This window comes from Nymphaea colorata, chromosome 2 (assembly GCF_008831285.2).
Source record: "Nymphaea colorata isolate Beijing-Zhang1983 chromosome 2, ASM883128v2, whole genome shotgun sequence".
In the NCBI taxonomy this organism is placed as follows: Eukaryota; Viridiplantae; Streptophyta; class Magnoliopsida; order Nymphaeales; family Nymphaeaceae; genus Nymphaea; species Nymphaea colorata.
The window spans coordinates 4634982-4646387 of NC_045139.1; positions in this window are offsets into that span (position 1 = coordinate 4634982).

An 11406-nucleotide genomic window follows, 5' to 3' on the forward strand; every position below is an offset into this window, starting at 1 on the left:
AATGAAAGAAGGAATAACACTTTTCAAGGACAATATAGTTGTGACTCAATGTTTATATTTGGTGTTATAGTGACATGTACTATCTTCCATGCCCTGTGGGCCTGTACTGTAGCACATAGATCATAATGGCTAATTTGGCTCTGGCTCACAAATTCATTTTTGGGTTTTTGGTTTCTGTATTATTATTATTTAGGGCTTTTCAAAGTTTTTGCAATATGCAGGAGATAAGGCATATCTAATCATGGAGCTTCTAATGGAGCAATCATAATCTTCTCAGAAATTTCTTTAGCTTAGTTCGTGGGTGCAAAATAGAGGTAGTGTTTCTAATCAATAGTGGTTGTCAATTTTATGTTATGTTTTAACAAGTTACAAAAGAATTTAGTCAATTTGATTGGTCCTTGATCTTGCACTTTGCATGATTGGAAAAGAAGGGAGAAGGGTATTCATAAGTTTCAGTAGTATTTATTGGTAATATACATGTCGTAGAAGTAAAAGAATATAGTATTAAATTTTTGAGAAACTATTTTTTGTATCCTAACTAGGAAAATTCAAGTTTCTTCTCTGAATGTATGAGTAGATGACATGCCATCATTGATTATCATATATTTTCCTGTTCCCAGCTGCAAGCTGCAGAAAGCGAAGTCAAGCAGAGTTTAGTTCGCTTCTCAACGCCAAAGCATCATCGCTTTGACAGCACTGGTAGTGCAAATTCCTCTCGCGGTAACCCTCTTCGGGACGAAAAAATTAGCATACACAGCAAGTTCGAAGCCAACAGCTTGAAAGTCATCTTGCTAAGATTTTAAAGCAAAAAATGGAGATCTTCACAAAAATTGAGTTTACGCAGGTAATTATGTAACTGATTTCTGGATATGTTATTGAATATAAGCATGTCCATGTAAAAAATGTAAATGTTTCTGCTCCTTGTTTACAGGAGTCAGTGATCTCAACCATTGTGAAACTCTGCTTGAAAAGCTTTGTACACTTTTCAAGGACAATTAAGATGAGTCGAGCCAACTCAAGTTTGGCTCAAACTTGCCTGTGTATTCAAAACTCAACTCAATTTTGGCTCAAACATATTCTCCACTTGTTTAATAAAGGAATGAAGTTCAAGCTTGATTTAAAACTCAAGTTATAAATGAGTTGAGTTCTAGTTATACAAGTCGACTCGTTTAAACTCAACTCAACTCATGTCTTCCTTAGTTGTTAATCTTTAGGAGCATATTAATAATTTTGATAAATTTTGACACATTTTTAGTGATTTTTTATTTAAATATGTAAATCAAATGAGACGTGCTTAAACTAATCAAGCTCGAGTTCGTCTCGCTCATGGTACATTGGGTCTTATTAAACAAATAGGGTATTCTTCAAACCCCACATAAACCTAGTTTTGATGGCATACAAACACTTTAAAGACATGGTTTCGGAATGTCATTCAAATGCACCGTCAAGTTAAATAAAAAAAAAAAAAATCTCGCTCCTGATTGGCAACCATGTAACTAGAAAACATTGCTGTCAGCTACTTTTGGAACCAGAGAAAGGCCAGTCAGATTAAAGCCCTTAAGCAGCATAAAATAAGCCCTCCTATAAGGACAAAAGGGAAACTCTGCAAAAAATAACTTTTTGTCTAAATGACAAACTACAAAGTTTGTCAGTGGTTGTAGAATACGGACGTAGCAAACCTTTACTCTAACACTGATTTTCAAAAACGTATAATAAGTAGCATGGCATGGAGGGGTAGGACCAGGAATGTTTGGTTGCAGTGGGAAACTATACTTTTAAAATTTTAATAGGGGTCAAAATATAATTTTTCAAATTTTTTTTATAAAATAAACTAAATTTTTTAAAAATCTATGTTATAAATTTTTTAATTTTTAAAAATTTGAAAGAGGCTAAGGCCCCTGCTGGCCCCCGGCCTCTGCCCCTGATGGTATGGAAAACTCACATAAAATACTTCTAATTATTACAAAAAAAAACATACATGAATTTGTCTTTTGAACCAACAGGGCAGCATGTAAGGGCTGAAAAAAAAAATATAAAAATGCCTTCAAAGGTGGGAAAAAGACCCATCTCCTGCAAAGGCAAAAAATGAAAGGAAAAAGGTTCACTTCCCCCTTAAAGTGACCAAAATACATATCTTTTCTTGAAGTACCAAAACTGCCTCCCTGAAAAAATAGAATATAAGGTCGGTGTTAGGGGCTGAAAAAAAAGAAGGTTTGAGGTATTTTAGTTATTTTTTATAAATAATATATTTTTTGGACTTTTGATTTTTCCATCGCCCTTTTTAGCTTGTAAAAAGACTTACTTTTTATTTTAATCAAGGATATTTTGGTCATTATACACCGCCATGTGCACACATTAGCTTCCCTCACTGTCATGTACTGTCACGTTATTGAAGCACCTAAAATTTGACCATCATGTGGTACTGCCATGTCCACAATAAATTCCATATTGAACGAGCATGTTTGAGTTGGATGCCTGTTTGAACCAAACCACTCATAAGGTCAAATTTCAGTTTGGAAATTACACCTGACCAATTACGGCTTCCATTTTATATTGCAGAGGACAAATGAAGGATTCATCCAATCAATCAATCGGAAAGATCACACCATTATCTCTTACTCTCTGCAATCACGTCAGAAGTTAGAACTGAACCAGAAAGAATATTTAGACCAAGCCACCAATCAAAAATACTTCCAGACCTTGAAAGAGCAAGGAAAATGACAATTTGGATCGATGATTGCAAAAATACAAACTAGAGTTATATACCCAATAGATTGTAGGTCATCTGGCTGAATATTATATGTTCCTTCCCCAACCAGTATAAATGGTTTGGACTCCTGCAAAATTCCCTCAATCCCACTTACGGATCAGAAATCTGTTATCAGGGAAGCGTCCCACGCTATGTGAGGGTGCAATATTCAACTACAGCAACTTCAAGCAGCTTCATCATTGAATGGTATGGGATTGTCAAGCACTCTATCCCTTGCTTTGTCAGCCTGCAAAATTGACAGGTAATATTTGCTGCATTCTTACCTATAGCTATGAAAGATTAACATGAAACATTCACATGATGTTTCATTTGCCAAACAACCCTTTAGACACTCTTTGTAAGAAGAACGGTTTATAGCTGTTTCATGAACACGCTTCAAAGGTTGAGTAAATTTATTGAACACTTGTGCTTCAATTCCTAGGACATATTCATGAAACAGTTACAAGTTGTTATTGGTAATAATAATATTTTGTAAGTGTTTAATGAATCTGCCTCAAATATTAGATCAGATTCAAGAAACACCAATTTTAGTGTTTTACGAATCTGTCCTAAAATACTCACAATGTGTTCCTACTGCCAAACTACCCTCTAGGGGTCGGTTGGCAACCGTAACACTCATTGAATGTTTCATGAATATGCCTTAAAGATTGGTGTAGACTCATGACATACTACAACTAGTACTTTATGAATATGTCACAATCTTGGAAATAGATTCATATGATACGCACAAATTGTATGTTTCAATTTAAAAAATTTCAAGTTATACCCTTCCTTTTTCGGCTGACGGAAAATGGCTGCCAGGCATAGAAGGGAACAGCCAAAAAGAAAAAGAAAAAGGCCAAATGCAGTGGAAAAGGTCGGAGAAATGAAGTGGGTCGATGTTGTCGGAAAGGGTTGGACAAGGTGCCCGTGGAACATTACTAGGGTCTGGCGAGAGGGAACTGCACGTACATTGTTGAAAGAGCTACCAATCAATTATTAACAGCATACGAATTGAGTAAGTGGCTTAGGTGGTGCTAGGGGTGGGTATCGGGCCGGGCCGGCCCGGCCCGGCCCATTTAAATTTAAAAAATATTTTTTAATTATAAAATAACATTTTTAATATAAAATGTATTTATTAAGAATAAAAAAATATTATTAAAACAAAAAAATTAAAAAATATATATTTTTTTTAACTTACCGGGCCTAAATGGGCCGGGCCGACCCGGGCCTGGCTGTCGGGGCCCGGGCCGAGATTTTCCCGGCCCGACGCCCAGCCTTAGGTGGTGTTGTATGCAGAAACGACCCTTCTCAAGAGATCACCTCTAAAAATGAATTAAGAAAATCGAGACCTTCACTTACATTCAAAAACATGGAAGGGAGGCAAGATTGCAGATCCAACAACCTACTGGCTATATCAATAGCAACTAGCAAGGTCATCCAAAACCATCTGTCGCTTTTGAGCGTACAGAAAAACTTTATGAAATTTGGGATCTAACCTGTGCCGCCCCTCACAGCAGCTCCTGATCCAATGCATCTAACTCTTATTGTTTGAGATAGCAATAATCCTTTGCCATCTATTAGGGAAGATGAATGAGGGAACTTCTTGCAAAATCATTGTTTCTGTCATGAGTAGGTCATCTGTGATGTTCTTCAGGTCGCTCCCACAAAAATTATTTATATGAATCTCTGAAACCGTAAGCCAACTTGAGTCCATGTTTGAGAGCTGCCGAGACAATCAGAATTCGGCCACTCCCCTATGATACATGCAGTTAAAATCCAAAAATTGATGCTTTTGAACTCAGTATCATTCCGACTAGTTGCAAGGCAGTTGTCCTCACAAACTTTCAGGACTCGGCAAAGTTCTTTCTGGTCTACCATACACCGATTCGTAAACATCCACATACCCCAAATTACGCAGCCAAACTGTACCCTCCAACTCCATGAAATTCACCATGTTTGAACGCTGCAGCGAACCATTTCCCAAGATCAGAGGCTATGTTGTATTGATAATTTTTGAAAAAAAGAGAAGAGAGGAGAGTGAACGCATGGATTTACGTTGTTTGGATTTGCAAATCCTACATCCACAACAAGACAATCATGCAATCTTGCTCTGTTTTTCCATTACACGTTTTTCAGACTTACAAAGCATATGTAGATGTTGAAGAAAGATTTACAAGGAAGGAATTTTTTCCCAACGTTCCATTAACGGCTATATGAGGTGAGAATGGTAACACGAGCAGGAAGGAAAACTTGACAAATCCTGCATGATGTTGCAACAGTCTTCTCATCACTCCCCCTCAAGTGGGGCGTACAAATCATGACAGCCCCACTTGTTAATAGCATCATGTAATTCCTTTTTTGATATCGCTTTGGTTAATCCATTGCAAATTGTTTTGAGCTCAGTGTGAAGGGAGTATTAATTTCACCATTCTGAACCTTTTCTCGTATGAAGTGACAATCAATTTCTATATGTTTTGTTCTTTCATGGAACACAGCATTTGCTACGATGTGTATTTGATTATCACGATGCATAGGTGTGGGAGAGTTGAATTCTACGCCCATTTCAGATAAAAGGGTGCAAATCCAAATGATTTCACTAGCTGTAGTAGCCATCGCCCTGTACTCTACTTCTGCACTGGACCTAGAAGTGGCTCGTTGTTTCTTACTTTGCCAAGATACCAGGTTATCACCCACGTAAATACAGTAACCGGTAGTGGATTTACGATCCATGCTTCCTCCCCAATCTGCATCAAAGTATGCTCTAATGTTGACATGGCCATTTTGTTTATATATTAATCCTTGGCCGGGAAACTTTTTCAAATACTTGAGAATCCCTTCTATCATATCCCAATGTTTTTGAGTTGGATAATGCATACGTTGACTAACAAGATTTACTGCGTAGGTGATGTTGGGTCTTGTAAATATGAGATATATAAGTTTCCCTACTAGTCGTTGATATCTTGAAATTTCTGGGATCTCATGTCTCTCAGCAACATCTTCCTTGTGGTTGATAACAACTGGTGTATCTACAGGACGACATCCAATTTTTCCAGTTTCTTTGAGTAGATCAGTGACATATTTCCTTTGTGACATAAACAACCATTTCCTCGATTGAGCAATCTCTATCCCCCAAAAAATATTTTAACCTTTCCAAATCATTTATGTCGAAGGTTTTCTGAAGCAATTCTTTTGCTTCCTTGATTTTGATATTGTTGATATCAGTGATAATTATGTCATCTACATAGATAAGCACCAAAGTAATGTCATTGTTTTTCTTACTGATAAACAAAGAGTTGTCAGCTTTTCTCTTGTAGAATTCATATTGTTCGAGAGCTTTGCTCAATTTGAAGTGCCATGCTCGAGGATATTGTTTAAGTCCGTATATCGATTTTCGTAACTTGCACACTGATGTAGAGTTCCCTTGAGACCGTCCAGGAGGTAGCTTCATATATACTTCCTCTTGTAAGTCTCTCTACAAAAAGACATTTTTTACATGTAATTGAAATAGTGGCCAAGCATAATTGCAGGTGATCGAGTGCAATATTCGAACTGTATTCATCTTGGCTACCAGAGCAAAAGTTTCTTCATAATCCAATTCTTGTATTTGAGTATACCCTTTTGCAATGTGCCTAACCTTGTATCTTTCCACTGTACCATCGCTGTTGTATTTGATTTTAAAACCCATCTGCAACCAACTACACATTTTCCTTCAGGCAACTGAGTAATTTCCCATGTTTGATTTTTGTTTAGGGCATCAATCTCTTCCTGCATGGCTTTGATCCAAACAGGGTTATCTTTGGCCTCCTCATATGATCTTGGCTCTACCTCTCTTTCTATGGTGGCTAAAAAAGTAGTGTTTTTCGAAAAAAAATTTGAACGTCACACATTTTTCGATATGATGCATGACTGCCTTGTATGTAACATAATCTTTCAAGTGCCTAGATGCTTGAATGATTCTTTGTGATCTTCTCGGCTCGGCGACTTCAGTTGTGTTACCTTCAATTTCAACTTCATGATCTTCCATGCTTCCGATCAAGGTTTGCACTTGAGCTTCTTCTTGTTCATTAGGATGTCCTTGGTTTGTAGAAATGGCGACCAAATCATCATATATGCTAATATTTGGTAAGGTGGTCTCCCCCTATCGCCTTTCTTGATGATGGTGATTTTTAAAATACGACACTGATTCGTCAAATTTGACACCTCTAGAAATATACATGGGCTGGTCATGAGGGTTGTAGCATCTGTAGCCCTTTTTGTTGACTGAACATCCCACAAACACACATTTGCGAGCTTTTGGACTAAGTTTGTCGCGTTCAGTTTTGTCGATCATAACATACACGATACTGCCGAACAACTTCCAGTGATTGATACTGATCTCACGCCCAGTAAACATGGGAAGAGGTGATTTTCCTCTTAGTCTGCAACTAGGAGTTCGGTTAATCAAATAGCAAGCAGTCATAATCACTTCACTCCAAAACTATTTAGGCATACAAGACTGAAAAAGTAAGGAACAAGTAATTTCAAGAATATGACGATTTTTCCTCTCAACTACTCCATTTTGTTGCGGAGTTTTTACACAAGAATATTAATGCATCATGCCACTCGTATTTTCAAAATTTTCAAAAAAGTTGTTTTAAACTCAGTCACATTGTCGGTTCTCAGAGTCTTAATATGAACATTGTATTGAGTTTTCATCATATTCTAGTAAATCACAAATTTTTCAAAAACTTGATCCTTGGAACTAAGAAGATATAACCAAGTTACCTTAGAGAAATCATCAATAAAAGATAAATAATATTTAAAACCATTGTAAGAGGTTACTGGGGCAGGACCCCAAACATCGGAATGTACCAAATCAAATGGTTTACTAGCAATAGTTTCAGACAAACCAAAGGAAGAGCGAGTCATTTTCGCATATTGACAAATCTCACACACATGTAAATCAAATACTTTCTTGAGGAAATACTAAGACATGACTCTACTGGAGGGATGGCCAAGTCTGCAATGCCATAAGCGAGAATCAAATCCCGAACTACCAACCATAGCAATATCATGATTTTGACTGATCACATACACTCCATTTTCTTCTTTTCCTTCACCAATTGTCCTCTTCATCAACCTGTCCTGAAAGATTACATTGGTGGGAGAAAATATAACATTACAATTTAGATCATTTTAATCTTAGAGACAGATAGAAGATTAGATGCTAAATTAGGTATATAAAGAGTCTTCAATTCCTTTTCAAAAAGATTTGTTTTTCCTACTCCAACAATTTTAAGGGAGGTGCCATCAGCTATAGTGATAGTTTTATTTTCACTTTTATTTTCTATACCTTTCAAGTTATTGTGAAAACATTACATATGTTCAGATGCGCCGGAATCCATGATCCAAGAGTATTTTTCAGTAAGAGAGAGGTTTGAGTTCATACCTGACTGATTCCCGGGTGAAGTGAACGCTGATGCGGTTGTTACCGTATTGGTGTAGTTTTGGCCATTCAGGTTTTTAATCATCTTTGCAATAGTGGCATGAGTAACCTCACCTTCATCGGACTGAACTAGTTGGGCATGCAACTTATACTACTGCTTTGGAGGATCTCCCTTGTTGGTAGGCTTTCCGTGTAAATTCCAGCACTTTTCTCGAACATGCCCTTCCTTTTTGTAGTATGTGCACACTGGTCATTTTCCTTTATTTCTGAACGGCAGTCGCCTCTAATTTTTCTTCAAATTTTTTGCTGACCGAGGCATTAAAAGCAATTTTTCAATATTTTCACTGCTGGTTTTAGTATCAACAATGTCACCGGTCTTCATAATCTTCGTACTTTTTCCTTCTCGTAAAAGGGTGTTACACACCATATCCAAAGAGGGCAGATCAGAAGTCATTAATATTTGGTTTCTTGCTTGTTTATAATCTTCGCCTAAACCAGCTAAGAGTTTGAAAGTTCTTTCTTGATCTTGCTGCCTCTTAATGCGAGCAAGCTCAGCTGAAAGGGGCCAATGCGAGTCCATCTCATTCTACTTTCCTTTAAGCGTAGCAATATAGTCACTCAAGGACATATGACCTTTCTTCGACTCATAGATTTCATGGGAGAGTTGATACATGCGCGCCGTACTATATTTTTCACTATATAATTCTTTGGCAGCATTCCATATTTCTTCGGCCATTTCGAAGTAATAAAAGCTTTTAGCGATTTTAGCATCCATGGAGTTTAATAACCAAGACATAACCATATGATTTCCAGACTCCAACTCATCATAGTTAGGGTCGTCAATGGCTGGTTTGGGCTTTCTTTCCATTAACGAACCCTAGTTTAAGTTTCCCACCCAAAAACAAAGTAGCAGCTTTGAACCATGACATATAATTCAAGTCATTCAATGGAATATTTGTAATTTTGATAATAGTGGTACCTGTCTCCACGACAATATGCTGTTGTGTAGAAGTTCCATTTGTCGATCTGTCCATGAGAGTCACTGGTTCCATCATACGACGCCATAGATAAGTAAGAAAACCAAGGGGAAACTTGACGCTTTGAAGGCTATCATTGCTCTGAAACCATGATAATTTTTGAGAAAAAGAGAAGAAAGGAGAGTGCATGCATGGATTTACATGGTTCGGATTTGTAAATCCTACATCCACAGCAAGACCATCACGCAGTCTTGCTCTGTTTTTCCATTACACGTTTTTCAGACTTACAAAGCATATGTAGATGTTGAGGAAAAATTTACAAGGAAGGAATTTTTTCCCAACTTCCATTAACGGATATATGAGGCGTGAATGGCAACACGAGCAAAGTTAATAAGGAATGAAAACTTGACAAATCTTGTGTGATGTTGCAATGGTCTTCTCATCATGAATGCACAATTTGACCTCTGTTAGGGTGTGAGTAGGAGGGTAGTCATGTACCACTCGAAAAAGACCCAAAAGCCCCTTGGTTGCCTCTGCCTTCTTGGGTTATGTGGGGGATTGGGTGGGCTTGATACACATTCAACTTGAATATCATGCTCCCTTTTTTAATGGTCCAAAGAAGTAACACCTACAGGAATTGAGTAGAAGATACACCTTCTACGCGCCTGTCTGCTTGAAATAACACATACATGAATCGAGCAGGCGATACACCTTCTACGCACCTGTCTGTTCAAAATAACACCTACAAGAATCAATCTGGCGATACACCTTCTACGTGTGCACGACCATGTAGGCTATGCCGCTATGCCACTTAAGGTGTAGATATTGATCTATGTTGGAGACAAATTTTAGAAAAAAGAAAAAAAAAACCAAAATTCCATCTTTTAACCAACCTTTTGCTTATGAGTTTCAAAAAACCATAATAGGGCACACATTTTTCATAAAAAAACTGTAAAACGGGAGCCTAAATAAATTTCTGCTAACTTAGAAAATGAAAACTGTTGGCTAAAATAGTAAGAATACAATTTAGCTGTAACCTTGAATACGAAAATAATTGCCTAGGAAACAAAAGTTAAATTCAGGCTATTTTTTGACCATTTTCATTAAAGACACACCTTTTTTTAAGAATTAAAAAGAAACCCCGAGGAAGTTGGTGCAATGGCTTAGGTACGACTAGTTTTTGGTAAAAGAGGAGATCATCGATGTGCAAGTTGAAGCATAACAAAATAATTTTCATTAAAAACACAACCTTTGTTAAGAATTAAGAAAAAAAAAACCCTGAGGAAGTTGGTAGAATGGCTGAATACGACCAGTCGATAAAAAAAAGAGATCACCGACGTGCAAGTTGAAGCATAACAAAAGAGGTATTATAAGACACCAAAACAGGCTTGTAGAGATTTCAGCTCTTTGTTAATTGTTCCAAATTGAGAGCGAGTTGGGTAGAATCGTCCATTTACTGGGTCATGAGTCTGGGTTTGCCGAGCTAAATGATTTTAACACCACAATAATAATAAGATAGGAAGTTGAATGGTAACTGAGGCCCCGTTGGATAGCCGGGGTAAAATGAGAGGGGAGGGAAAAAAACGGTATGGGCGGGTGAAATTTCACCTGCCCGACCTAAAATGCATCAAACGGGGTGAAATTCACCCCGTTTAACGTATAAGCGAGCGGGTGAAATTTCACCCGCTCGAAATGCTTTGTGACCGTCGCATATCGAAACAAATTCCTCCCTCGCAAAAACTTCTCACCGTCGCCTTCTCACCGTCGCCGCTCCGCCGTCGCCACACTCACCGTCGCAGCTCCGCTCCTCTGCCGGTTCTCTTTCTCCCTTTTTCTCTTGCTCTCTGATGCCTTCCCTTTCTCCCTTTCTCTGTTGCCCTAACTTGTTCTTCTTTGGCATCTCACCGGCAGGGAAGACAAGGCAGCATCCGCCACCGCCATGGTCGCCGCTCCGCCGTCGCCGCTCCGCTCCTCCGCTGGTTCGCCAACTCCACAATCGCCGCTCTCAAGTAAGGGTTTCTCCATCGCTGCGTCCCTTTCAGAAACACCCAAATCGATTTTTTCTCTGTTTTTAAACATTGCTCTCATTGTCTCCCTTCCTCTCTTGCTATTGCTTCTATCACTGTAAGATCATCGTAAGACAAAATAAGTCTCTTGCTATTGCTGTGTCCCTTGCTATTGCGATTGCTCTCGTATTCTCAACCTGTGACAAAATCATAAAAATCATAATTCTCTTGAAAATAAAAAAAACG